General features: G+C 47.2%; 1 long non-coding RNA gene across 1 annotated transcript in view; it reads left to right on the top strand.

Moving 5' to 3' along the window:
• Positions 1 to 21,989, top strand: part of LOC121141551 — a 67,139-nt gene extending 45,150 nt beyond the window's left edge. Inside the window, exon 2 of the long non-coding RNA XR_005878493.1 lies at positions 20,937 to 21,989. This is a non-coding gene — a long non-coding RNA (uncharacterized LOC121141551). The remainder of the gene's footprint in view (positions 1 to 20,936) is intronic.
• The last annotated feature ends 3,001 nt before the right edge of the window (positions 21,990 to 24,990 follow it).

Here is a 24,990-nt window from a genome sequence, read left to right as displayed (position 1 = left end):
GTGAGTTCATCCGTTCAAATGCCTTGTTGTGTCTAGAAAACACTCTTTCCTTGCCATATGCTACCTTTTACTCTTGCAATCTTCCCATCTCTCATCTGTGAAGACCCCTGAGCTTTGAGAGGAAACAGCTTAATATAGATGTCCCACTAAGGCTGAGCCCTCCACAGTCTCTTGTTATGGGTCTCTGCGTTAATTGCCATCTATTGTAAGACAAAGCTTCTGTGATGCACTGAACTATGAGTATGGAAATTAATAATTTGGTATCACTTCAATACCACATCCATTTAACAGAATCAGAATAGTAGGTTCTCTCCTAGGGCCAATGATATATCTAGCCACAGATTCTTGGCCCTCATAATTATCCCAGGTATGGATCCCATCTCATGGAGCAGGCTTTAAATCCAGTCAGAAGTAAATGGTTATTCCCACAACATGTTTGCCACTATTGGCACCAGTGAGCATATCTTGCCAGGAGAGACGTTATTGTAGCTCACAGGGTCTGCAGTTATGTAGGCCGGGGGGAATTACTTTCCACATCTGATAGTGTATATAAGATCTTCCAGCACTATCAAATCTAGCTAGTGGAAATTAAGCTTATAGCTCATTACTAGTTTGATTTCTTCATGTTCTATGGCTCAAGTTTGTGGTGTCTTCAGCAACAAGATCTTACTGTCAAATCCTGGAGGGCAACCAAGAGCAATCTTAATACCCCACAGTGTTTGAGGGTTTATGGTACCCCAGTGGCCCACAACTTTTTAAAAAAAACATTCTGGGTACTGTTTTGTTTTCCGTTCAAAATCAGATCAGAAGGTGAGAAGTAAGATGCAATGGGGGGGGGTTCAAAAATGGAGAGATTGCACTAACAGGTCTTCATTATTCCTAACACTGCTTCATGTAACAAGAACAAGCTACAATCACCATCTTTACCGCCGTCAGCATCACTGCCACCATGACTACACCATTACCACCAACATCCATCCCCTCTTCCATCACCGTCGTCACTACCACCGACCGACCTTAAGACCCAGCACGCCTACCACCACCACCCCCATCACCATCACCATCGTTACTAATGTCATCATATAGTGAACATCCATACCACCCATCACCTCTGCCTGCCGTCACAATCACCATCACTGTCATCGCCACTACCACCACCATCACTGCGCTGTCACCATCACTATCGTCTCATCACAACAGTACGCAACACCTGTCACCGGCACCATTACTAACACCATCATTGTCACCTCCCCTCCCACGACCATGGCCACCACCTGTAATAGCCAGCACCTCACCATAATTGCCACCGCCACCATCATCTATAACACCCTTCGCTTACCACTATCATCCATAACACCCATCAGTGCCACCATTACCACCAGCACTACCATTGCTGTGAACACGGTCATTTCAACCTCCCAGTCCCTTCCCACCACCACCAGGTAGCCCTTAGAAACTCCAAAGCTTATCCAAACAATGCATTCCAGATTGTTTAACAGATGGGACTGAAGGTGAGTTCTAAGGCAATCTGAAGGATTTGGAAAACATTAATTTGGCATTAATTTTCTGCCCTTGGGCCTGAAAAACATCTATTCTCATCTTCCATTCATTTATCATCATAGTTATCTTGTGAAAGATCCCATCTCTCTGTAGCCTTTCTATCATGTACATAAAACGGGGACAATCAAAATTCAAGAACCTATAGAGCTTGAAGCAGAAAACACTTGCAAAACACCTACCTCTATCTCACTTACAGAAAATGCTAAAACATCCTTCTGTCCCTTTTCCTTCAGTTCCTCCTTCTTTTCTCCTTTGTTCTTCCCATTTCTTGATTCCTCATCCTTTCCAAACTTGCAACTCAGAGAACCATTAGAAGAGGATAATATTAAATATTCATAGCTATCCCCTTAGCTCCTAACGTCTATGTTCATCGAACACTGGCCTTGTTCTCAAAGAACAGAGAAATTAACCCAACTTGAAAAGTGGTGAGGGCAATGACGGAGGCCCAGTGTCAGGCCCCACAGGAGGGGCTGACGTAAAGACTGGGCCTGGGTTTTGTGTCTTGCAGAGGAGCTTGTGTGTAAGCAGGCAGGGGAAGGCTGAATTTTCCTGAAACAGCTAGTCAACTTTGTTCTGCAGCTGCTCGCTGGAGAACCGGCTCCAGGGAGCTGTTTGCTTTGGCCAGATGTACTACACGGAAACAGTAGTAGGACAATGTCAGGGGAGTGGTAGGGACAGAGCAGAAGGGGCCCTGGATGCTTTCAATGGAGAGAAATGTTTGCTTTATAGGTGGCTTCAGTCCCCCCGGGCAGCCTCAAACTGAGTAGAGCTCAAGACACTGAATCAGGGGCAGAGTGTGGTGGGAACAGCAGCCGTCTTGGGTGGTGTGCCTTAGGGAAGTTGAGCAAGGGTCAAGGAGAGCAAGACTTCAGTTTACTTTGCCTGTCTCATTTGGGTTGAATTTTCATGAGATGGTAATGAGCTATGGCTATTGGAAGACTGATCTCAACTCAAGAGATAGGAGACCTTGGACTAAATATAGGAGCAGTAAGGTCAGGAGAAGGGGTGGGGTGAGGTGAGTGAGGTGGGGGTAGGGTGGGGAGTGAGGAAGTGTCTTAGTGGTTGCAGATCCAACAACAGCTACTAGATGACTTGCTTACCATTTTTAACTCTATTGAAGTAATAAAAGAAGTAGGATCTGCTGAGCATTGGGTAGTAATGTATGAACTAGGTGCTGACATCATCACATGCAAACATCAGTCTTTTCCTCCTGATTTTTTGAGGCAGGATCTCGTGGAGCCCAGCCTTGAACTCACTGTGTAGTCAAGGGTTTTTTAGGCGATGTGTCCCTGTGCCTGGTTTATTGGAAGCTGGGGATCAAATTCAGGGCTTCGTGTGTGTTGGGCAAGCATAGTCAACCAATCTACGTACCCAGTTCCAACATATTCAAGTTTCTTTTACCTGGGTCCTCGGGGATCAAACTCAGGGCCTCATGCTCAAGTGGTAAGTACTTTTCTGGCCAAACCATCTCCCTAGTCCCTGTTCTTGGTCTCCTAATCATGGACCTCATTATCCTCTGGAGAAGGGTTTTTCAGCTCACTCCATTATCTATAAGATTCAACAGGGCTTGGAGGGGAGCCAGGGCCATGAGGATGCTATAATTATTTAAGGGCCTTAGGATGTGTGAAGAGGGATCCAGTGTGTCTGTCATTTGAGGAGAAATCCAACTGAATCTATTTCCTCTTGACTTCTGGTAACCCTGCTTGGTACTCCTTGTCCCATCTTGCCACCAACTACAGAAGAGCTCAAAGCCCCCAGGACCTGTCCGGGGAAACAGTCTAGACTTAAAGGCTCTAGCCCAAGACTGACCCCATCCCCTTGCCCTGCTGGAAACCTCTACTCCCCCTCCTCCCTCTGGACAGACTGGTAATGTTTTGGGGTTGGGTCTAGGGAGGGGGCCAAAAGAAGGGTCTATACACTCTTGACAACTACAGGAAGAGGGAACTGTGCCTGACATGCTCTCTGGAGTGAAGAAGGACTCTCAGCGGGATACAATTAACGGTCAGTGAAGCGGAGGGGACTGGAACTGTATGCTTCCTTTTTGTCCCAGTGTTCCTACTTCCTGGACTTCGGTAAGGTTTTTATGGTGGCCAAAGAGGCATTTCAAGAATCCATAGGCAAATGACTGGTGCTCGAGGGCCTCCTGCAGCATTTGCCATCCCACGGTGGTGGTCCAAACACCAGGGGTACAGAAGCGAAGTCACTTGAGGCAGGGAGCTCTCTGAGGCTCGATCTTTGCAGACTCCAGGAATAAAAATTAGAGTGAGAAATGGAGACAAGGCACTGGGGTGTGGTGCACTGACAGAGCACCGAGAGAGAGAGAGAGAGAGAGAGAGAGAGAGAGAGAGAGAGAGAGAGAGAGAGAGAGAGAGGGAGCAGGAGTAACCAAAGGTCTTGAAAATTGTCTGTAGTGAAGATAAACCCAAAGGCGTCTAAGCCAGCTGAGCCTCAGAGGTGGTTAGCATTAGATATGTCCACCCAGTTTAAAAGATGTTTGGTTCCTGGCCCTCTGAAGATTCCCCAAAGCCCAAAGTGCCCCCCACCTTTGAGAAAATCTTTTACTTTAATTTTTGAGGTAATGTTTCACTATGTGGCCCAGATTGGCCTCATTGGTCATCCAACCTCAGCTTCTCAGATTCCGGTTCTGAGAAACCCCTCAATTTTGAGCTGCTGTGTCTCCTTGCTGTAGGTGATGAGGTGTTCTTCGTGGGTCTCTGCCTCTGCATAGGCGCTGGGGTTGTGAAGCCTTCCCGGGGTGGGGCTGCTGTCTATAGGCAGGAAGTTTCCAGAAATCCCCAGTGCCTTTTCTCTCAACTCCTGTGAAAGAAAATGGGAAAGAAAGGGTGAAAAGCAAATCAGTCATAAGGTGCATTAGGAGAGTCCAGACTTGAGGTGACATGATAACTGCATCTGTGGACCAGGATTCTTTAAATCAGACTGGTACCCCTGATCCCCTGAAGCACCTGCTTAGCATCACGTGATGTCTTTTCTTATTCTTGATTAGCTGACAAGGGTAAACCACACTGAATTCTGCTTTTTTTTTTTTTGAGATAAAAGTCTCATGATCTCAAACTCATCAAACTCCCTGCCTCAGTGTCCCTAGGATTGGAACTGCGGGCATGTGCCACTGGATTTGACCAGTAGCACAGAATCAAAAACCCTAATTTCATGTTCCCTTAATTGATAATTTTTATCCCCCTGCCGATGAGTCTTAGTCTATAGCTCAGGCTGGTCAGGAACTTACTATGTAGCCCAGGTTGTCCTCAAACTCACAACCATTCTCCTGAGCACCGGGATTCTAGATTTGATTCACCACACTAGTGTTAAAAAAATCCGAGCTTTGGCGTTGGTGGCGCATGCCTTTAATCCCAGCACTCGGGAGGCAGAGGCAGGCGGATCTCTGTGAGTTCGAGGCCAGGCTGGACCGACAGCCTCCAAAACAGAGAAACCCTGTCTCATAAAACCAAAAACAAACAAACAAAAAAAAACCCCAAAAAACAGAGCTTTATAAAGAATATAAAACAAACAGCTAAGGACTTACTCTGGAGAGTTTAATACTAGAGTAGATTCCGTGCCTTTCAAGGGTTAGAATTGGCTCTAACTAGATCCAGTGCTATGAATTTAGTGATGTGTCATCATGGACCTTTTTTTTTTTATCTCCTTCACCACAATGCCCTGGAACAGGGAAATGACCCAGGTAGTCTGTCTGATGAAGGATCGGCAGGAGTTTCAGCAGACAGCCAGGCCCAAGGGTTGTAGGATCTGACCCCTCCCTTTCTCAAGTCTAGCCTCCTGTCAAGTCAGGACCTCAAAGCTTTTCCTATGAACTATGCCCTGTGCATCCTGGCCACAATCTATTGAGTGGTACACAACCTGTGGATCATGACCCTTTTAGAGGTGAAACATCCCTTTCACAGGAGTCACATATCAGATATCTTGCGTATCAGCCGTTTATATTACGATTCATAACAGTAGCAAAATTGCCGTTAGGAAGTAGCAATGAAAATAATTTTACAGTTGGGAGTCACCATGACATGAGGAACTGTATTAAAGGGTTGCACCCAGCATTAGGAGGGTTGAGAACAACTGCTCACTTGGCTAACAGAAGCCAAGGTGCTAGTCCAGGAATTGAATGGGCAGACATTGCTCTCTCTGCCCAGACCTTCCTCCTATCCCCAAAATGGCCATCACTGCAGTAGAAACACCTTCAGCAAATATTAGCACAAGCTAACTCTGGCTCCTACTGCATCTTGCTTATGTGGCATCATCCCAATATTTGGTGAGGGCCTACCTTTAGGTGCTGGCACCCAGCAGAGATTTATGGAGAATTCCAGTACTGGGAGTGGTCTGAAAATATTTTGTGTCCCACCTCCTCTCCTGGGAGAGAGAATGGGATAGCGGATAGGCTCGCCTCCCTGCCAGGGCTCTGTATCCCGCTTATGTATCCTTTTTTTCTTGGACCAGTATATAAAGAGCTGTTTTATAAAGAGCTATTTTAGGTGTCTGAGCTTCTGAGTAGTAGAGGTTGAACAAAACTACTGCGGGTGGGACAAATCCTCAACCTTAATCTTGGCTCTTGAAGTGAGGGCTGTTTGAATACGATGTGCTGTTTATGCAAATCCTATGCAAATCAGGGCAACTGGATTAACTAAAGTGGGGGGCTTGGGGTGTGCGTGTGGAAACCCCATGCTTCCCAGCACTGGGGCCCAGCTTCAGTAAAGATGAGGGGTTTTGGTTTCCTTTTTTAAATGTCATTTTCTGATTTTGAAACTCCTGCACCAGTAGCCTAGGCCAGGACAAAGTCCTGCCTTGGCTCTTTGCATCTGTGGAGCCTGTGGGTGCAAAGGGAGGTTTGTTGTAAACTCTGTCAACAGGGCCCTCTTTCGAGTCCACCACACCTTAAAGTGGCTGGCCAAGGTTCCTGCAGGGGGTAAGTGTGGGGAGATGGCCAGCGACAGGAAAGGCTCTCTCTAGGGACTCTGGCTTAGGCAAGACCAGGGGGTCTCACCAGAACAAGGACAGAAGCAGCAGCCCCTTTGAGGTGGGAATCCTCTGTGTGTAGGCACTGAATATCCTATTTGAAAACACAGCCAGTTGCCATTTGACATCCTTGGAGACTTGGGCTCAACCACTCAGCTTGCATATTTATGCAAAACAAAATGCAAATGAGCGCATTGAACCCTTTGTCTCTATCCTGCCAAGCTGGAATCCTGGGTTCCTGACAGTATCTTCTATGCCTTTGTCCTCTCCTGAAGAGCTTAAAAAAAAAAAAGTAGGACATGGCATCCCGAAGACTCCTTCATGACATTCAACTCAATCACTGTGTTTACAGAGACCCTACTAAGTGCCAAGTACCACAGTGGGTTGCAAAAGAACTAAAAGGAAAAAGTCAAGTCACAGTCCCTGAAGAGTTCATGAGATCTCATGAGATTTCCAGTTCTGGGTAGTCTCTTAACTATTCATTTAACAAACAGGTATTAGATGCCTACTGTATGCCTATCTAGCAGCTCAGTCCTGGGGACCCAGTAGAAGAAGGGTCTGCCCTTATGAACTCCCATCCTAATGGAAGAGACAGACAGCGAGATGGTGATGTGTACAGGGATGAGGCATTTACAGATAGTGATAATGGCTGGAGAGATGACTCAGCAGTTAAAGGCTAGGCTCACAACCAAAAAATGTAAGAAAAAATAAGTAGGGTGGTGTTTTACTATGGCGGTAACAAGTGCAGGCTGAGGTTGGTAAGAATTAATAATTGTTAGATTCCATTTTTAGATTTATTTAAAGCAGCCACAAAGAGGACACAGGGCAGAAGATATTTTTTGCTTATTATCTCTACCTTGCTGTTTTTCTTAAGTGGTATGATGATGCCATTAGTCAAGGAATCCCATAAACAGTGTGTGTGTGTGTGTGTGTGTGTGTGTGTGTGTGTGTGTGTGTGTGTTGGGAAGGTGTATATGCGTCTTGCATATAGAAGCCAGAGGGTGTTGTTCTTCAGGTTGCCAGGTTGCTGATCTTGTTTTGAGACAGGATCTCTCAGTGCCTTGGGTCCCTCCAATTCAACTAGGTTGGCTGCCCAGGGAGCTACCCATCTCACCTCTATAATTAGAATTATTAGTATACACTGATGCCACCAGTTTTTTGTTTCTTCTTTTTGTGTGTGTATGAACGTGTGTATGCATGTTCACATGGGTTTGTGTGTGTTCCAGCTTGTGGAGACCCAAGGTTGGTATCGGGAATTTTCCATCAATCTTTCACTTTCGTTGAGGCAGAGCTCTGTCAAGCCCAGAGCTCTATGGTACAGATGATCTAACCAACCAGACTGCCACAGAGTTCCCTATCTGCTGCAGTTATAGCAAGGCTGCCACATGCACCTAGCTTTTTTTTTTTTTTTCTAAGACAGGGTTTCTCTGTGTAATAGCCCTAGCTGTCCTGGAACTCCCTCTGTAGAGCAGGCTGGCCTCAAACTCACATTGATCAGCCTGCCCCTGCTGAGGTTAAAGGCACGCACCACCACCACCACAACCACCGGGCTCACTCAGTGGTTTTTCTTATAGGTTCTGGGAATTCAAAGACAGAATTCTCTCACTTGTGCAACGAGTGATTTTGCCCTTGGGCCATCTTCCCGGCTTCACCCCCCCTTTTTTATATGGGCTCTGAAGACTGAACCCCAGACATCAAGATGCTCAAAGGTTGAGATGCGTCTTGGGCACATGATGTGAGCTACTAAGAAGGAAGCTAGTAGAACGCTTGTTTTTCTTGAGCTGGGAGCACATGCTGAGCTTGTACCAGAACACCACACAGCCCTGATTTGCCTCCCCGTGTTTCATGAAGCCATGGGCTCCAGTGAAGTAGGGTCTTACTTGAAACTCCTGGAAGAGGGGGAAGGGACTCTTCTGCCGGCCAGAAACTGTATGCAAACTTGGCAGTTTGGGGACAGCAGCAGGGTATGGCAAACCCTTGAAACCTACTCACTGCCAATGTCCTCACCTTCCACACATCTGTCAGGCTGGTTTTCTGGTGTCAGAGGTGGTTTTCTGGACAGAGTGGGGAAGTATGGTGTTGGTTTTTTTGTTTTTAATGAATTTATTTTTTGTTTATTGTGGTGTGTGCATTTGTGTACAGTTTGTTTAGAGCATATTTTGAGGTCAGAGGATGATTTTCAGGAATCAGCTCTGTCCTTCCACTACACTGAGGCAAGGCCTCTCTTGCTTTTGCACTGTGTGTTTCAGATTAGCAAGCCTGTGAGTTTTCAGATGATTCCACCCACTAGGACCACTAAGGATGTAGGGAATTCCAGGTGTGCGCTGTCACATCTAGGTTCTTATGTGAGTTCTTTGGCTGTCAGGCTTCCATAGCTAATGGTTTTAGCTTCACTGAGCAATCTCTTGGGTCCTATCTAGTTATTTTTATTTATGTTCTGAGACAGGGTCTTATGTAACAGAGGCTGGCATCAAGCTTGCTCTATAGCAGATGGTCATGAACTCTGGATCCTCCTGCCTCCACTTTCCGGGTGTTGGGATGATAGTTGTTGTACCAACCACACCTACTTTATGCGGTACTGGTGAAGTAGTCCCGGGCATGCTGGGTAAGTTCTCTATCCACTGAGCTTCCTTGCCAGCCGACATGAGAGATCGTTATTCTCCTAATCGCACAATTCTTCAGTATAAACAAATACACAACAACCAACCAGCAAATAAAATAACATAAAGAGGGGCAGAACATGAATTTGGTTAAGAGCTTGAGTTCAAGTGCCTTTGGGTAGAAGAGGGGATCTCAACACTGTCCACTCACCGTGCCATATTAATCCAGCTGTTAAATTTGACTCTCCTTGTGTGTACAATAAGTGGACAACAGTGTACTCTTCATGGAAGATGTGAGGCTTCGCTGTTTCTATGCAAGTCAGGTGACTGACAAAATACCCAGGATACAGAAATGCATCTCCAATCATGTCACTTCAAAACTTTTCCCAAGTTTTTACTATTATTATTCCATTGAAATGTATTTATCTTGTGTGATTGCATAGGTATTGGCATGATATAGCATACATACATGTTGAGGTCAGAGGACAACAGGAATTGGTTCTTCCCTTCCAGCATATAAACCATATATAAACCAGGGATTGAACGTAGGTCTTCAGGCTTGGCAGCAAGCCTGGCCACGGAGTCATCTGGCCAGCCCCTCTTGTTACATTTTTTAAAATATATTTATTTATTTATCTATTTATTTATTTATTATTGTATGTATATGAGTGCTTTGCCTGAACGTATGTATGTGTACCAGAACCTGACACAGCCCTGATTTGCCTGGAAATGGAGTTACAATAGTTGTGAACCACTGGTTGGTTGCTGGGAACTGAGCCTGGATCATCTATAAGAGCAGCAAGTGCTCTTAACTATGGATGCATCTCTACATCCCCATCTTGTAACTTCTTACAGACTGACATGTTAAACTCACATCCCTAGCTGCATCTCCCCTCCACAGATCAATCCCTCTACCACAGAGAAGTGAGGACCCTTCTCCATCAAGAGCTGCAGGCGCTCACGTACTGTTCTTCTGAACCTTGGCCTTAACTCACAGCACTTTTTTATTCTCTTTTGCTAAACCACGTGGTCTCATTTGATAGGACCCGAAAGTGTTCCTTCTCTTGGAATTTGGGGTTAAGTCCTGGGAATGAAAACAACTAGAACCCAGAACTGGATTGGAGGGAGAGCCCCCAGGTGAAAAACAGAGAATCTTCTGCCCTGGCCCAGGAGAGCTTGCCATTGCCCTCCCCCTCCCCACGCCCTCTGGGTGGAGGGCAGGTGAACAAGAAGCAGTGAATTCGGATGCTTTATGGTGTATAATAACTGTTGCAGCTGTGCAAGCAGGGATCAAAGATCAAATCAAATTTCAAGCTGTGGGAACCTCAATCTGATCACCTGCAGAGGTCAAGGAAAGGAATTTTCTTCCCCAAGGAGCCCTGGGATTGGCTGAATTCCCAATAGGGGGTTTTGGCACTGCCTTCCAAGATCACATTACCAGCCCCTGCCCAGAAGCAAGGACACATGGCCTCTGGATGAGTTGATGGGACTAGTGGGACCACTCTGGTGCTCCCTGGCTGAGTGTCCGCCAAATAGGCAGGAATCCAGGTACTCCAGGTCCGGGGATGTGAGCATGTGAGTGTTGAAAAGGCTGCTGTGGAGTGCCCACCTTTAAGTTTAGTGTCTAAAGATGACAACCCATTGGGCAGGTTTTACTGCCTTCGCCCATGTCCTCCTTCAAACAGAAGCATGAAGTTGATGAGCTCAGGGTGAGACAGGACCTCTCATGGGAGATCAGCTGGGTGACTTCAGAGCCACCTGGATGGTTTACACCACAAGTCTTCTCCACCCACCCAACAAGTCCCATATATCCACAAGAAGATAGACGAAGCCGGCCCCTTCTAAACCTAGCCCTGTGGGTCCTGACTGAGTGTGCTCTGGTAGAAACAATTCCATCTGCTTCACATGCCAGGGAGAGGCAGGTGGCCCAAATTAGCTCTGAATGGCCCTATGAGACTTAATTTGGTGTGTGTGTATGTGTGTGTGTGTGTGTGTGTGTGCACATGTGTGTTACATGTGTGGTGCAAGAATATGAATATGTGTATATGTGTATATATGTGTGTATACATGCATGTGTCTGCACAGGTATGCACATGCAGAGGCCAGAGTAAGATGGCAGGTGGCCTCCTCCACAGCTCTAAGTTGAGACATAGTCTCTCACTGAATCAGAAACTTTCTGTTTCGACTAGGCTGGCTGACCAGCACGCCCTTGGGATCTGCCTACCCCCAGTGCTGGTGTTATGGGCAAGCACAGCCATGGCTGGCTTTTTTTTCTTACATGGGTACTGAATTCAAACTCAGGTCTTTATGATTGCAGAATAAGTCTCGACCCACTGAGCCACCACCTCAGGGCTCTGTGGAGCTTTCTCCATTTGTGACTTGCCCCTTTCTCTCCCTGCTTGATGACATTCCACACTGTGGGAGCAATTAGGAAGATTTATTACAATGGTAGGAAGAGAGTCTAATAAGTCATTGATAAAAAGAGAATGAAATTCCCTCCTTTAGATTTGCTAGATGATTGCTCTGTAAACATCCTCCCGAATGGTACTTCCCTGGTCTCTAGATTGCTCTGTAAACGTCCTCCCGAATGGTACTTCCCTGGTCTCTAGCACAGCCAAGGGTGGGTAGAATGAAACCCATCACCAAGTGAACCGAGAGGAACCAGTGAGGGTGAGCTTCGCCACTTGGGCTATGGACGTCAATCAAACTAATATGTTGGGGGAAGGCGGGAGGAAGTTTGTCACCCGTTTTAATATCAGAAATTCCTTTATGTGGGTGGTAACTGGGGAACAGCTGCAGGTAGCTGAGTCACAGCCCAAATCCTTGAAAAAAAAAAAAGAAGAAAAGAAAAGAAAGAGGGGAAAAAAGAATAAAGAAAAGAGAAACTGCTGGTGGGACTCGGGCCAGCAACTGAGCAAAGGCTTCTCAGGCTGGAGCTCAGGGAGTCACACTGGGTAAGAGGAGTCGGTGGGGGTGGAGTGGCTAAGGGTTGGAAGAGTGTTTTCTAAAAGCTCAGTTTTGAAGCTGGTACATATTTAATAGGATTAGAACACACCAGTTAGAGGCTGAAAATTCTCAACCTGCCTAGTTAAACAGCTTGTCTTCAGGAAAACCAGTAAGTGCACCACACACACACACACACACACACACACACACACACACACACACACAGAGAGAGAGAGAGAGAGAGAGAGAGAGAGAGAGAGAGAGAGAGAGAGAGAGAGAGAGAGACCCTTGCTTCTTTCTCTTTGGTCCCCCATCTCTTGTCTATCACTCCCCTCCCTGTCCTGTGTGTGGTGTGATATGGTGTGTGTGTGTGTGTGTGTGTGTGTGTGTGTGTGTGTAAGTAGAGAGAGAGAGAGAGAGAGAGAGAGAGAGAGAGAGAGAGAGGGACTGAGGGAGGGAGGGAGGGAAGGAGGGAGGGAGGGAGGGAGGGAGGGAGGGAGGGAGGGAGGGAGGGAGGGAGGGAGGGAGGGAGCAGAGAAACACTAGGACTTCTGCAAGGGGTAGTGAGGCTAGGGTAGAGGGTAGCAACATGGGAGGCTGCACTTAGCTCCTAGCCTCTTCAAGCTTCTCTGCAGCCTGGGGCTCTAACTTGTCCTCTTTGGGCCTTAGCTGAGGCCATTAACACACCCAGTTTGTCAACAGTGCTTTGGTGCTGTGTCCCTGTTTGGTTTGGCCCAGACTGGTCCACCCACTGGCCTGGTCAGTCCTGGGTGGGAGAAGCATTTCTTCTTCACACAGGGAGAGTAGACCCTGCCTGGCCTCAGGGTCTATTTAGGTCCTTGGCTGAAAGTGTCTTCGAGGTCTGAGGTGGAAAGGGGTAGGGCAATCTGGAATATTCTTTTTCCAAATATGGATCCTTATTTGCTTGCCTGGCAACGTCAGCCCAAAGATGAAGGAGGCCGCACGCCTCTGGACAGTCTGCTGGAAGGAAGGCCGGGTGACTAGAGGGAGCCTGGATTGCCCCGGCTTCGGGTTCTGAGCTAAATCACTGAGTGACTGCAGATGGGACCTCTCACCTCCCTGGGCCTCTTGCTTCCTCATTTCCATCTAGAGGCCACAGGTCAGTCCAACCTTTCCTATAACAAACGTCCACACTGAAATGAGAAACCAACCCCAGTGGGTCGGTAACATTTGGCCCAAGGCGCTATGCAAATGAAGGCCAGAGATTACCAAGGCAACTGTGTTACAGGACTGAGAACCTTGCTTGGTTGCCCATCCTTGTCTCATCCCCCGAACCACCTCTTGCTCGGTTCTTCGCCACATCCTACCAAGCACCCCCACCAGGGGAGACGGGTCAAGTGCTCTGAGATCGGCTGCTAAGGTTAAGGCTCACTCTCCCGAGTCATTTACTTCTTCTGTACTCTGTGTGTATGCGTGTTCGCGTGTGCAAATGGAGGGGGTCTATCCACACATGTGTGTTATCATTCACCTTTTTTTTTTTTTTGGACACAAGTTATTCCGTTGGCTTAGAGCTGGGTGGAGAGGCCATTGGGTTCACCAGTGAGTCCAGCTGACCTTACCAGCCAGTGCTGGCCTTTCGTTGTCAGGGTCTTACGTACCCGAGGCTAGCCTTGAACATGTGATCCTCCTGCTGCGCCTCCTGAGTCCTGGAACAGCAGGTGTGTACCATTATTCTTGGTCACACCAACTTTAACTTATTCTTTCAGTGTGGATTCCAGGATTGAATGAGGGTTCTTATGTTCCCTAGACAAGGTCTTCACCAGCATAGTCCTTTCCTCAGCCCCTCCTCACAAAAACCACCCCTTCCTGTTCTAAGTTGAAAGGGAAGTAAGTCAGCATGTTCAGAAGAATGACAGCTCATCCATGACTTTATCCCCCAAAGTTAGGCGGAGAACAGGAACCCACGTTCAAATTCTGGTCATCGTTTATTAGCTGGTGCAGTTGGTGAGAAGTGAGCCTTTTAAACCATCGGCCTTTTCTCTCCAGAAATGTTGTTTGTTTTTTAATGGAGGGGGGATCACGTGGGAAACCCCACCGCATGCCACCTACTTTGTAAGCAGGTACATATGTCCTGTATCTGAAACAGGTTATTAATAGTCTACTGACAGTCCAGTGAACTGTTCCTGTGGTCCAGGCACTGTGGTTTGCATTGTCTGCGATTCACTCCTCAGCCTGGCAGCTTGTGCAGCTGGAGGACCATCCTTCCTGGGTTAGGCAACATGCTCTCAAGTCCTCCTTCCCAAACTGACACCCAGGCCCCAGGCGTGAGCTAGATGTGACCTATTCCAGGCCTCAGGCAGCCTACACTGCACTACACTTGGGGTAGTCTAGGAGGCTTCTTGAAGCCCAGGAGAGGTGGAGCTCCAGCCCCCAAGTATGGGGGCCACACTCAGGGGTGGAGGGGGGAGAAGCCTGGGTGTGGGTTCAGGAATCCAGGGAAGCAGAGTCCATTCCAACAGCTCTGGGGACGCCCAGAGTGAACAGTGTGTGTCCTGCCTGCTGTGTAAACATGGTAACTAAATCCGCTGATGGTTTCCAGGGCCCACCAGATGGCAACAAGGACAGGGTGACGTGGTTTCTGTCACTTCTCCACCCTTCCAGTTTTCATTTGCACCTCATGCCCTGGGTGGGGGGGGCATGCTTGGGGAGGGCAGAAGGACACAATCCGAGCTGCTCAGGAAACTCCCGGACGATCCAAAGGCTGTGTAGATTTGCCTCCGTCCACACAACGCCTGTCAGGGCTTTGCTCAATGTCACCCAGGGCTGTCTCCCCACTGTCCCATCTTCCTACCACAGCACTTAAACACTGCCTGGCATCCATGCGTTTCATCTCTTCCTTCGTGGCTTTGGAATCCCTGAGTCTTTGTCTTCTCTGAGCGGTAAAATGAGCTGTCAGCTTGTAAATATATATATATATATATATATATATATATATATATATATATATTTATCTTGTCAGACAGTACTGTTTCCCAGGACCCACAGCAGAGTGACTGTTTTTATTTTGTTTTTATTAATTTTTTCAGTGTTTATTTTTCTAATTTTTAACTATGTGTAGGTATGTCTGTGTGTCTGCGTGTGAGCATACACGTGTGTGTGTGTTCGCTCAGGTGCCTGAAGAGGCCACAGTCATTGGGTTCCTTGGAGCTGAATTTATAGGTGCTTTCAAGCCACCTGCCATGGGTACTGAGAACCCAAGGTCCCTTGGGAGAGAACAGCTGAGCGATCTCCCCAGCCCCATTCTTTATTACCTTTTAAGATTGGATCTGATGGCCCCAGCGTGTTGGTGGCGCACGCCTTTAGTCCCAGCACTCAGGAAGCAGAGGCAGGCAGATCTCTGTAAGTTTGAGGCCAGCCTCGTCTACAGAGAGAGTTCCAGGACAGCCTCCAAAACAATACAGAGAAACCCTGTCTTGAAAAACAAAACAAAACAAAACAAACAAAAAAAAAGATAGGATCTGATGTAGTAGTCCTGGTTGGCCTCAAACTCTGTGAGTAGCCAAAGATGACCTTGAGCTTCTGATTCTGTTCAACTTCTCTAAGTGCAGGTGAGAACCCTAAGAAACCCGAGTTAGGCAGTGCCGTGGATCACACCCTGAGCTTCGTGTGTGTTAGTCAAGCCCTTCAGTTGGTGAACTGCATCTCCAGGACGTTGGTGTTTTTGAATGAAAGCATGCCGCTTTAGGGCAAGCTGAAGCATTGTGTATTTCCCAGTGTTTGGAGGATATCAATTACTCTATGTGCAGAATTTTCTGGATCTGGACTACACTGTTCACATGACAGCTTTTTGATAGAGAAAGCTTCTTACTTAAGTGCAAATATCCTAGGACCTTTAAGTAAACACAGCCACTGCAGCCTCCCTCTGGGAATCATTTATTGAGAGTCAGTCTTGCCAGGGAGATGTGACATCGGCTGTTTCTGAAAGTGGCGTGGAGTATTTCTCCAGACACATCTGCTCACCTCCCCTCCTCTCTCTCTTACAAGAGACCAGAGCTGCGGACGCCTCTAGCATTGTCCTCCTTTGGACAAGGGTCTGCTGGAAGCCCCTTTCCAGCCTTTTCCCCTTTCGATATTTTCATATTTCCCCATTCTCAGAAGGGGAATGTGCTTTTATAGTTCACTCTATGCATGTAGTTTTTACTACCCTTTGGTGACAATAACAAAGGAAAGCACTGTGGCTAGTGTCCCTGGAGATAGACTTACCATCAGCACCTCTGGCTCTTCTGTCTCCTTGCCATGCATGCGTTTCCCATGGGGAATATCAAGGAGGGTGGGGAAGAAAGGAGAGGGAGACATCAGAACAGGAAAAGGAGGGAAAGGAGAAGAGGGGAGGACAGGACAGAGAGAGAGAGAGAGAGAGAGAGAGAAGAGGGGTCGTCTGACTTGCTTTTATTTTTAACATTTATTTATGTGTTTATCTTACGTGTATGAGCGCTTCACTTTCATCCATACCAGAAGAGGGCACCAGATCTTGTTACAGATGGTTGTGAGCCACCACGTGGTTGCTGGGATTTGAACCCAGGACCTTTAGAAGAGCAGCCAGTGCTCTTAACCACTGAGCTATCTCTCCAGCCTCCCCTCCCCCGCCCATCTAAACAACATGAAGACATCTGGCCATGCTTCTTAAGAGAGTGGACAAGGATGGCCAGCTCTCAGCCTTTATTCTCATCTCTGCCCTGGCTGAAATCTAGTCCGTTGGGGGAAGCCTGAACTCGTTCTGAGCCTTCTCATGGCTGGCATTCAAGTTTCAGTGTCTTTTTCATATGTGGCGTGTGCAGCAGGGAGCTATGACTTGGGACACAGCATACAGGGGCTCTCTGCACCAAAGAATGAAGACTTCACTTCAGCCTGAAGAGCATGCCCTTTGTGGAAGAAACTAGACCCATGTATGACCTTCACAACGGCCTCTAGGGCCTCCTGCCTTCAGGGGCCAGTCTTGCCTAAAACTGATCCAATACTGTCTCTTCCCACGCATGGCATCTCAGCTTGGTCAGTCTCGGAAGTCTGACAATCACCTGTCCCCCTGATGACGTGGTAGTGAGTTCTACTAATCAGGAACCGCTTGATCTGTTCACTCTTTACCTCAGTTTTTTTCTTTTTTAGAGATAGGTTCTTACGTAGCCCAGGCCGACCTTGAACTCGGCTAGCTTAGTTAAGGATAACCATGAACTCTTCTTGCCTCCAGCCTAAAAGTGTACCACCACCACCACGCCCTATTTACACAGTGCTGGGAATCAAGCCCAGGGCTTCAGCTTTGATCCATTCCCACCAGGCTCAGTGAGAGACACACTCCCAACTACTTACTCATCCTTTATATAACAAATGGAAGTGTGAGAGTAAAATGGCTCTCTTAGTTCAGCAATTCGGGGCCATCCGAGCTAGGACTCAAAGAAAGGTCCTCATCCAGCAAACTGTCCGGGATAGAAAGGGTTAGAACCCCTTGTTATACACTATGCTAGCTCCTCCCCCCAAAGGACTTCATCCTGCTTAACCTTGGTGACTGTGAATCTTGCCTGGGTGGCATGGTAGATGTTACTCTGAAGCCTTCCTGATGTGGGGCCGAGCAGAGCTCCCCATGGCCATGGGCCACAAAGGTGTCCCAGGTTGCAAAAGCAAAACATGCATTTCAGAAAGCCTGTCCAGCTCAACACACGCCAGTCACTGAAACAACTAAACAAAACAGGCGGCTCACCTGCCACCAGCTCTGCAAAATGGAAGCTCAGATGAGCGCTTGTCACCGGAGGAGGAGCGTGTTCAATAGTGTATGAATTTTCTCCTACCGAGGGGGCTGCTCTCCTGCAGAGAGGGGCTGAGTCTAGAAAAGCCTGGAAAGACAGTCCAGTGCCTCCAGAGAGAGTCAAGGCCTGGGTTTACAGCCCTGTAAAGCTCTCCTTATCGGCATGCACTTCCTCCCGGCAACTTTCATCTTTTTACATTATTTGCCTTGCAACTTCTTAAGCCTGAAAGGACCTTGGAGTTGAAAATAAATTCTTCTAAAGATAGGATGTGTTTGAATTTGAGCTGGAGAAACAGAGCAAAGGTAACTTGTGGAAGAACCCGGGTCAGCCATGGCCTGTGGGCTGGGAGAGGTCCATCAGAATTTAAGAGATTACTAGAGTTGTTCAATGTTCGGAGTTCAAGCTATCTTGGTGGTGTTGTATTCGCATATGCAGTCTCCCCGAGAATATGTATGCACCAGTGTCTGGGGTCCAGAGGTCAATGCTGGGCTTTTAATGACTCATTATTTTTGAGACAGTCTCTCACTGATTAGACTGGCTAGCCAGTGAACCCCAGGGATCTGCCTGACTCTATCTCCCTAGAAGTGGGGGGATGTACCTTGATGTGCCTGGCTTTTTACATGAGTGCTGGGGATCCAAAGCCGGGCCCTGACCTTGGTGTGGCAGCCCATTTCTGACTGAGGCAAGACCCCAGTCAGCCCTGTTGGCACTATTTTGTGTCAATAGGATCTACTCACTAGAAACGGTCCAGTTGGCATATAAGCACATTGCTACAGGAGTCAGGGCTCCAACTGTGAGTGCTTGCTGAAGTGGTGGGGCCAGACCTGGGGTGGGGGTTTGGGGGACAGGGATGAGCATCTGACAACCATGCTTAGTGGTTGTGGACTGGAGAGCCACCTACACTGGAAGTTCAGCCCATCTCCCACCCCAAGTTCCATCCTTACTTCCCAGAAGTGTTGCCTTCACCTGTGGAGGTGTTTCCTGCGGGGTCTCAGGTTTAGCATCTTTGAAACGGGGACAGCTGGATGGGAGGAAGTATCCCACTCATCCTGAGAGACACCACTGTCTGCGTGCGGTGTTGCTGACCCCATGCCCCGGGCTGTAGAGAGCAGAACACCTCCATTCTTTGGTGTAAGTTGCCTCACATATAAGATCCTTTGTAAAAAAAAAAAAAAAAAGCCCATGTCCCTGTTTACAGAGGTGTGACAATGAAGGTACATGCAAAGGTGTGTGTGTGTGTGTGTGGCCCTCATAAATAGTGTCTGTGCTGTGTATATATAAACGTTAGTCAGAGTCTGCCTTCATGCCCTACTGTATTACTGCATAGCTGTGAGAGTGGCTTTTATGATCTAATTCCAGCAGAGGTTGGAAGGTAGGGCTTTGAGAGTCAGGATCCAAACACACATATTAGGTTTGCATCCCATGACTGAAATACACCAGCTCTGCGCATGGGCTTAAAAGATGGGCACTTAGGCAAAGGGAGGTATGGGTTTGCTGAATGATTAGAACCTTCTTCTCTCTGCTCCTTCCTGAAGTGCCCCTACCCCACCCCCTGCTCCCCACCTTCTTCCTACCTTGGCTTGTCACACTGTGAACCGAGGGCATAGAACATCTGACCTGACCCTTGTTTACTGCCGCTGAACTGCAACTGTGGCCTCCGAGAAGCCAGAAGGCCTGAATTAAAGGCTGTTACTGAAGCCAGAAGGTTGCAATCAGGAGTCGGCTGGTGAGGCTACGGGTCAGCAACAGGGTCACCCCTGACTTATTTCCATGTCCGCCTGTCCTGTCAGGAGGTCTGAGAGTCACTGAAAGCAAACAGAGCCAAGGGTTCCAATCCGAAACAATTTGTGACCTTCTCTGGGGCTAGAGAATTCATGACATCAGCCCCTCCTGCGGTTCCCAGAGGATGCTAAAAGCAGAAGAATCCAGATCCACGTGACTCTGGGCTTCTCTTGCTTTCTGTGTGTCTGCATGTAGATCTGTGCGAAGCATTTGTGTCCTGGTGTGAGCCTGCAACGCTCGAGGGAAGCAAGCTTTCAAAGGATACAAAAGCCTGTAAACGCCTTGGGTGTGGCGCTGGGGACTCGCTCTTCCTGCTCCCGCTCCGTGTCCCTTGCTCTTTTGTTGGGGGGCTTGAAGGAGCCATCTTGAGTAGCGTGGCTAATGTACAAGCAGATCAGCCTGCCTCCCTGTCACTCAGCTGACTTGACCAATCAATCACTATCAGATGTGATCAGGATGGGAGGGCCAGGAAGGAGAACTTGTTTGGAAGCTGCCTTGACAAGGATGAAGGGAACAGCCATTGTCCCCATGTCTATTTTTCTCTCTGCTGCCATCTCACTGCCCCTGCTTGGCTGTTTCATGCTTGGTGGCATTCTTTGACAGTAGAGTCCCTTCTGACTATGGGGTCCCTTTAAGAATGGAAGGTCCCTGCTAGTATTAGGAGCCTCTCCTGGGTCTTTGGAAGCTGTTGCTCTGTAGTTTTAACATGCATGGTACCTCACCTATTGACTTCATAGAATGGGTTGATTTGCATATTCTTTGCATGTGATTTGCATTACATTAGGTCATTCCTCCTTCCAATGAATATTTATCAGCAGTCACATACCATGGAAGATGCTATATAATGTGAACTGCAGAATAGGATGCAAAATCCTCTATGCCAAACCTTTGTTGCTTTTCACTCCCAGCCTCTAGCCTTTTTCCAGTGCACTAATCCATTTCCCCACCTCCTTTTTTGTTTTTTTTTGACAATTTCTCAATAAAAGATGATCTTGAGTTCGTGTTCCAGGACCGATTATCAGCATAGCATAATTGCAAGGAAGACTGGTTACTGTGCATAGGTGTGACCACTAGCCTACATACCTCACTGTGGGCCCCAGAGGAGTCATCTGTGCTCCTATAGCCTTACCTCCTTCTCTGAAAAATGGGGATAATAGCCCACAGCCTGTAGAGTTCCTGTATGATGATTATGGTTCAGCTTCTTGAAGTATATCCCAGCCTGGAGCATGTACCTGAAAAATCAGAAACACTGGTCCTTCAAGTCATTTCCCCAGTAACACTGTGGACTTATTTGGGCTTTTCCTTTTAGGTTCACCAGGAATCCAGTGTCTGGCTTTCACGAGTCTTGGGAACACAGCAGAAAGAACCTGGACTTCATTCCTCCCGTGTTTAAGAAGCAAAAGTGGAGCCATGGCTCTTAGGAAGAATGTTCCAGACATTATTACCATACAGCTCCCTCCCCTACTCTCCACCTCCACCAACTTCAAGCACAACCTGAAGCTACATTCGATTCCATGAAATGTGTATTTTCCAAATTCTGTTTTGTCCAAGGGCCGAGTTGGCTGGAGAAGGAAAAGTGGAAAAGCATGCCCGAGAGAGCTCCTGGTGTGTCTTCTTCATCTACATGCTACCCTCCATTTGAAGGGGCTTCCCCTCCCAGCGGCTGTGTTGGGCCTGTGAGTTTGTGCAATGCCCGTGTCTGGTTGCTTCAGAGAATCCCCTACTGGCTTATCATGGACTCTGGAGGAAATGAGGCCATTGCAGAAATCAGAATGATTTTGATCATTCTTCTACAACAAATCCACTCAAGGTGATGAACTGCATGGTCCAAAAGGATAAATGGCAAACCCTCTTCCAGATAGCAATGCAAAGGTCTGGTTCCTTCCATCTTCTGGCTACTCCACTTTGGAGTCTTTGCCCTCCAGTCACAAGAACAGGAATTTGCAAGATACTTTACCAGTCTAACTGCAAGGTGCTAGATGTCTCTTCAGTTCGTGTTCCAGGACCGATTATCAGCATAGCATAATTGCAAGGAAGACTGGTTACTGTGCATAGGTGTGACCACTAGCCTACATACCTCACTGTGGGCCCCAGAGGAGTCATCTGTGCTCCTATAGCCTTACCTCCTTCTCTGAAAAATGGGGATAATAGCCCACAGCCTGTAGAGTTCCTGTATGATGATTAATATTGTAACCAACTTGACAGACTCTAGAATCTCCAGGATACAAACCTATGGACACGACCATGAGGGAGTTTCTAGACTAGGTAAGTCCAAGTGGAAAAATGCACTCTAAATATGGGTGGTGCCATCCAAAGACTGGAATCCTGTACAGAATAAAAAAGAGAAAGAAGACCAACTGCACATGAGTGTCTATAGCTTCTGCTTCCTGACTGTGTGTATAATGTGACCAGTTGCCTCAAGCTCCTGGTCCTGCTGTGACATGACCCCCAACACCACGGATTGTCTTTCCACAAACTGTGAGCCCAAACGAACCTTCCCCAAGTTGATTTTGTAAGGTACTTTTTCTCCCTCATGAGAAAACCAACTCATGAGTATCTTGATCTTGATACTCAAGAGTATCTTGCTCTTGTAAGGCTCAAAAGCAATCTACTTCTGAAGATACCTATCAGTACAATGCCAGGCACAGAGGGGAGTCATAGGAGTGCTCCCCTACTCCTCCCCCTACTAGTTTCTTCTTAGGCCCATAGGGAAAGGCTAGGCAGCATGGGCCACAGATGGTTTCAATTGGGTAAACCAGGATGTGCTAAGATTCCTTGCTGGTCTTCTCAAGACAAATTAGTACCATGTCACTGTTTGAAAAGAACAGGTCCTCCTAGGCCATTCTGAGTTTTGTACCTGGGTCACAAGAACAAAGGACACTGCCTATGAGTGCTAGGGTACTGAACTGTTTGACTGGGTGTCTATAGCAGTTGACCCAGTATCTCTACTGAGCTGCACACACACACACACACACACACACACACACACACACACAGAGAGGGGGGGAGGCGTGGTCTCCAGATTAGGAACCCAGTGCCAGGAGCTGACTCAGTGAGCCTTTGTTTACTGGGGAAGCTGGAGGTGGGCGGAGGTTGTGTGTACAGATGGGCTCTCTCTGACTCAAGTCTCTAAGGTGTTGACATCCAGGACTTTGGGAAGTGCTGCTTAGAGAGGGTTGCTGATGCCTAGACTGCGCACTTACAGACAGAACATGGCAGAGACATCACCCTGGCCTTCCTTGCCTTCATCTTCTCAGGACCCCATTGCTACCTTTGCTTGCTGGTACCATACACATTTTTCTCTGTGACCCTTTGACATTTTAAGGCTGTTTGTTTGACATGATTTGAGAGCCAATTAAAGCAACTTCCAAACTTAGTATAGGTCCCAAACCTAAGAAATCAAATCACAGTTGTAAATAGTTATTTTAGAAACACTGTGAGTGGGCTGTCTAGATGCCTTAGCAGGTAAAGGTACTTGCTACCAAGGCTGACATCCGGAGTTCTATCCCCAGAACACACTTAGGGGACTGAGAGAACCAACCCCTGAAAGTTCTCCCCTGGGCTCTGCACATGCTCTGTGACACACAGACACACGGACACAAACCCACACCACACACACTACATAAATATAAATAAATAGAAGTAATAAAAATAAAGGCATCCTGTGAGCTACAAATAATACAAATTGAATGGTGGCAGTTTTACAGTTTAGTTGTTAGGGGCTGACTCAGTGGTTAAAGAGCACTGGCTGCTCCTCCAACAGATCCAAGTTAGCCCCTACATCATAAGGGCTTTGAACTGCTGCCAGCTCCAGGTCCAGGAGATCTGATGCCCTCTCTGGCATCTGAGGACACCTGCACGCACATGGGGCACCGCCCAAATGCACATACATAATTACTAAAATAAAAAGAAATCATTAAAAAATTCTCTTGTGAGTGCTGGGCCTGGGGGAACATGCCATAAATTCCAGCACTCAGGAGGCAGAGGCAGGAGGATCTCCGAGTTCAAAGCCAGCCAGCCCAGAATAGCCAGGGCTACACAGAGAAACCCTGTCTCAGAAAAAAAAAAGTCTTACAAGAAAGAAGGCATGTGGTTGTGCGGGGCTGGCTTGGCACAGAGTGATCTTCAAACCTGTGCCCCTCCTACTTTTCTATACCCCTTCCTTAGATACTTGGTGGCTTTTCATCCTCCTGGATACAGAGCAGCTTCAGGCATCACATCAGAACTCCAGACAAGAAGAGTCGAGAGCTGCACAGCACCACCTATATCTGTCCATTTTACCAGGACAGCAAAAGTCCGTTACAAAACAGACTGGGAAACAACCTGCAATAGTCTTCAAGTGAAGCCAATAAAACCTAGCTTTGGTTTCAAATTAGGAGTTTGTTCACCCACTCCCCTGTCTTTGGCATGTCTGAAAGATGGAGGAGAGGTCTACAGACAAGAGAGAAAGCACTATCCCCCCCGATGTACAAGAAGTATGTCGGTCTATGTCAATCTCCTGTCTGGTTACAACCAACAGCTATACATTTATAGTCACCTGCGCTGAGCTTGCCTGATTTCCAATGCAGGTCTTGGGACCTGATCAGATTGTTTCAGAATCAAGGGCTGGGGTAACAGTGCCAAGGGCAGGTGTAGGTGGCTGGAAGATCAGTCTGCCTAATAAATTATTTTAGGGCAACAAAAAAAGTGAAACCAGTGTCCTATGTAGAAATCAAAGTTGACCTCATTGTCTATGACTGGACCCGGTGCTTAGAGAGGGGATTTCCACACCTGCTTTAACAGGTATGCACAACCACAGTGTGGAGGAGGGGAAGTGGGTACAAAGGTTCACCCCTGGACAAGAAGGTACTCGTAACTGATAGCTGGAGGGAAACCAGTCTTCTTCAGTGGAGTGGCTGGGTATATTAATTCCACTGCCTCACATTTAGGAGTACTGGCCAGCATGAATCAGACTTTATTTAGTGGGTAGGGAGGTGGGGAAAGATCTGGAAGGAGTTGGGGGGATATGATCAAAATAAATGTATGGCATTCTCAAAAAATAAACAAAAATGTTTAAAAAAACTATCCTTGAACATCGCTTCATGCATCTACCTCTTAAAGCATTAATTATTTCTTCTCTGTTCTGTATTCTGTGATAATTCCTAAAATAATTATTCAGTGATAGTCCAAACAACGCTAATTTTCTTTTTTTTTAAAGATTTATTTATTTATTATGTATAAAGTATTCTGTCTGCACGTGTACCTACAGGCCAGAAGAGGACACAGATCCCTCTGGATGAGCCTTCAGTGCTCTTAACCTCTGAGCCATCTCTCCAGCCCCACAACTCTAATTTTCAAAACAAGAACTTTTATTTTGTAATGTC

This window comes from Mesocricetus auratus, unplaced genomic scaffold (genome assembly GCF_017639785.1).
Source record: "Mesocricetus auratus isolate SY011 unplaced genomic scaffold, BCM_Maur_2.0 Super-Scaffold_100007, whole genome shotgun sequence".
Classification (NCBI taxonomy): domain Eukaryota; kingdom Metazoa; phylum Chordata; class Mammalia; order Rodentia; family Cricetidae; genus Mesocricetus; species Mesocricetus auratus.
Note: the sequence above shows the minus strand (reverse complement) of the source record. Positions and strands in the feature narration are given on the sequence as shown.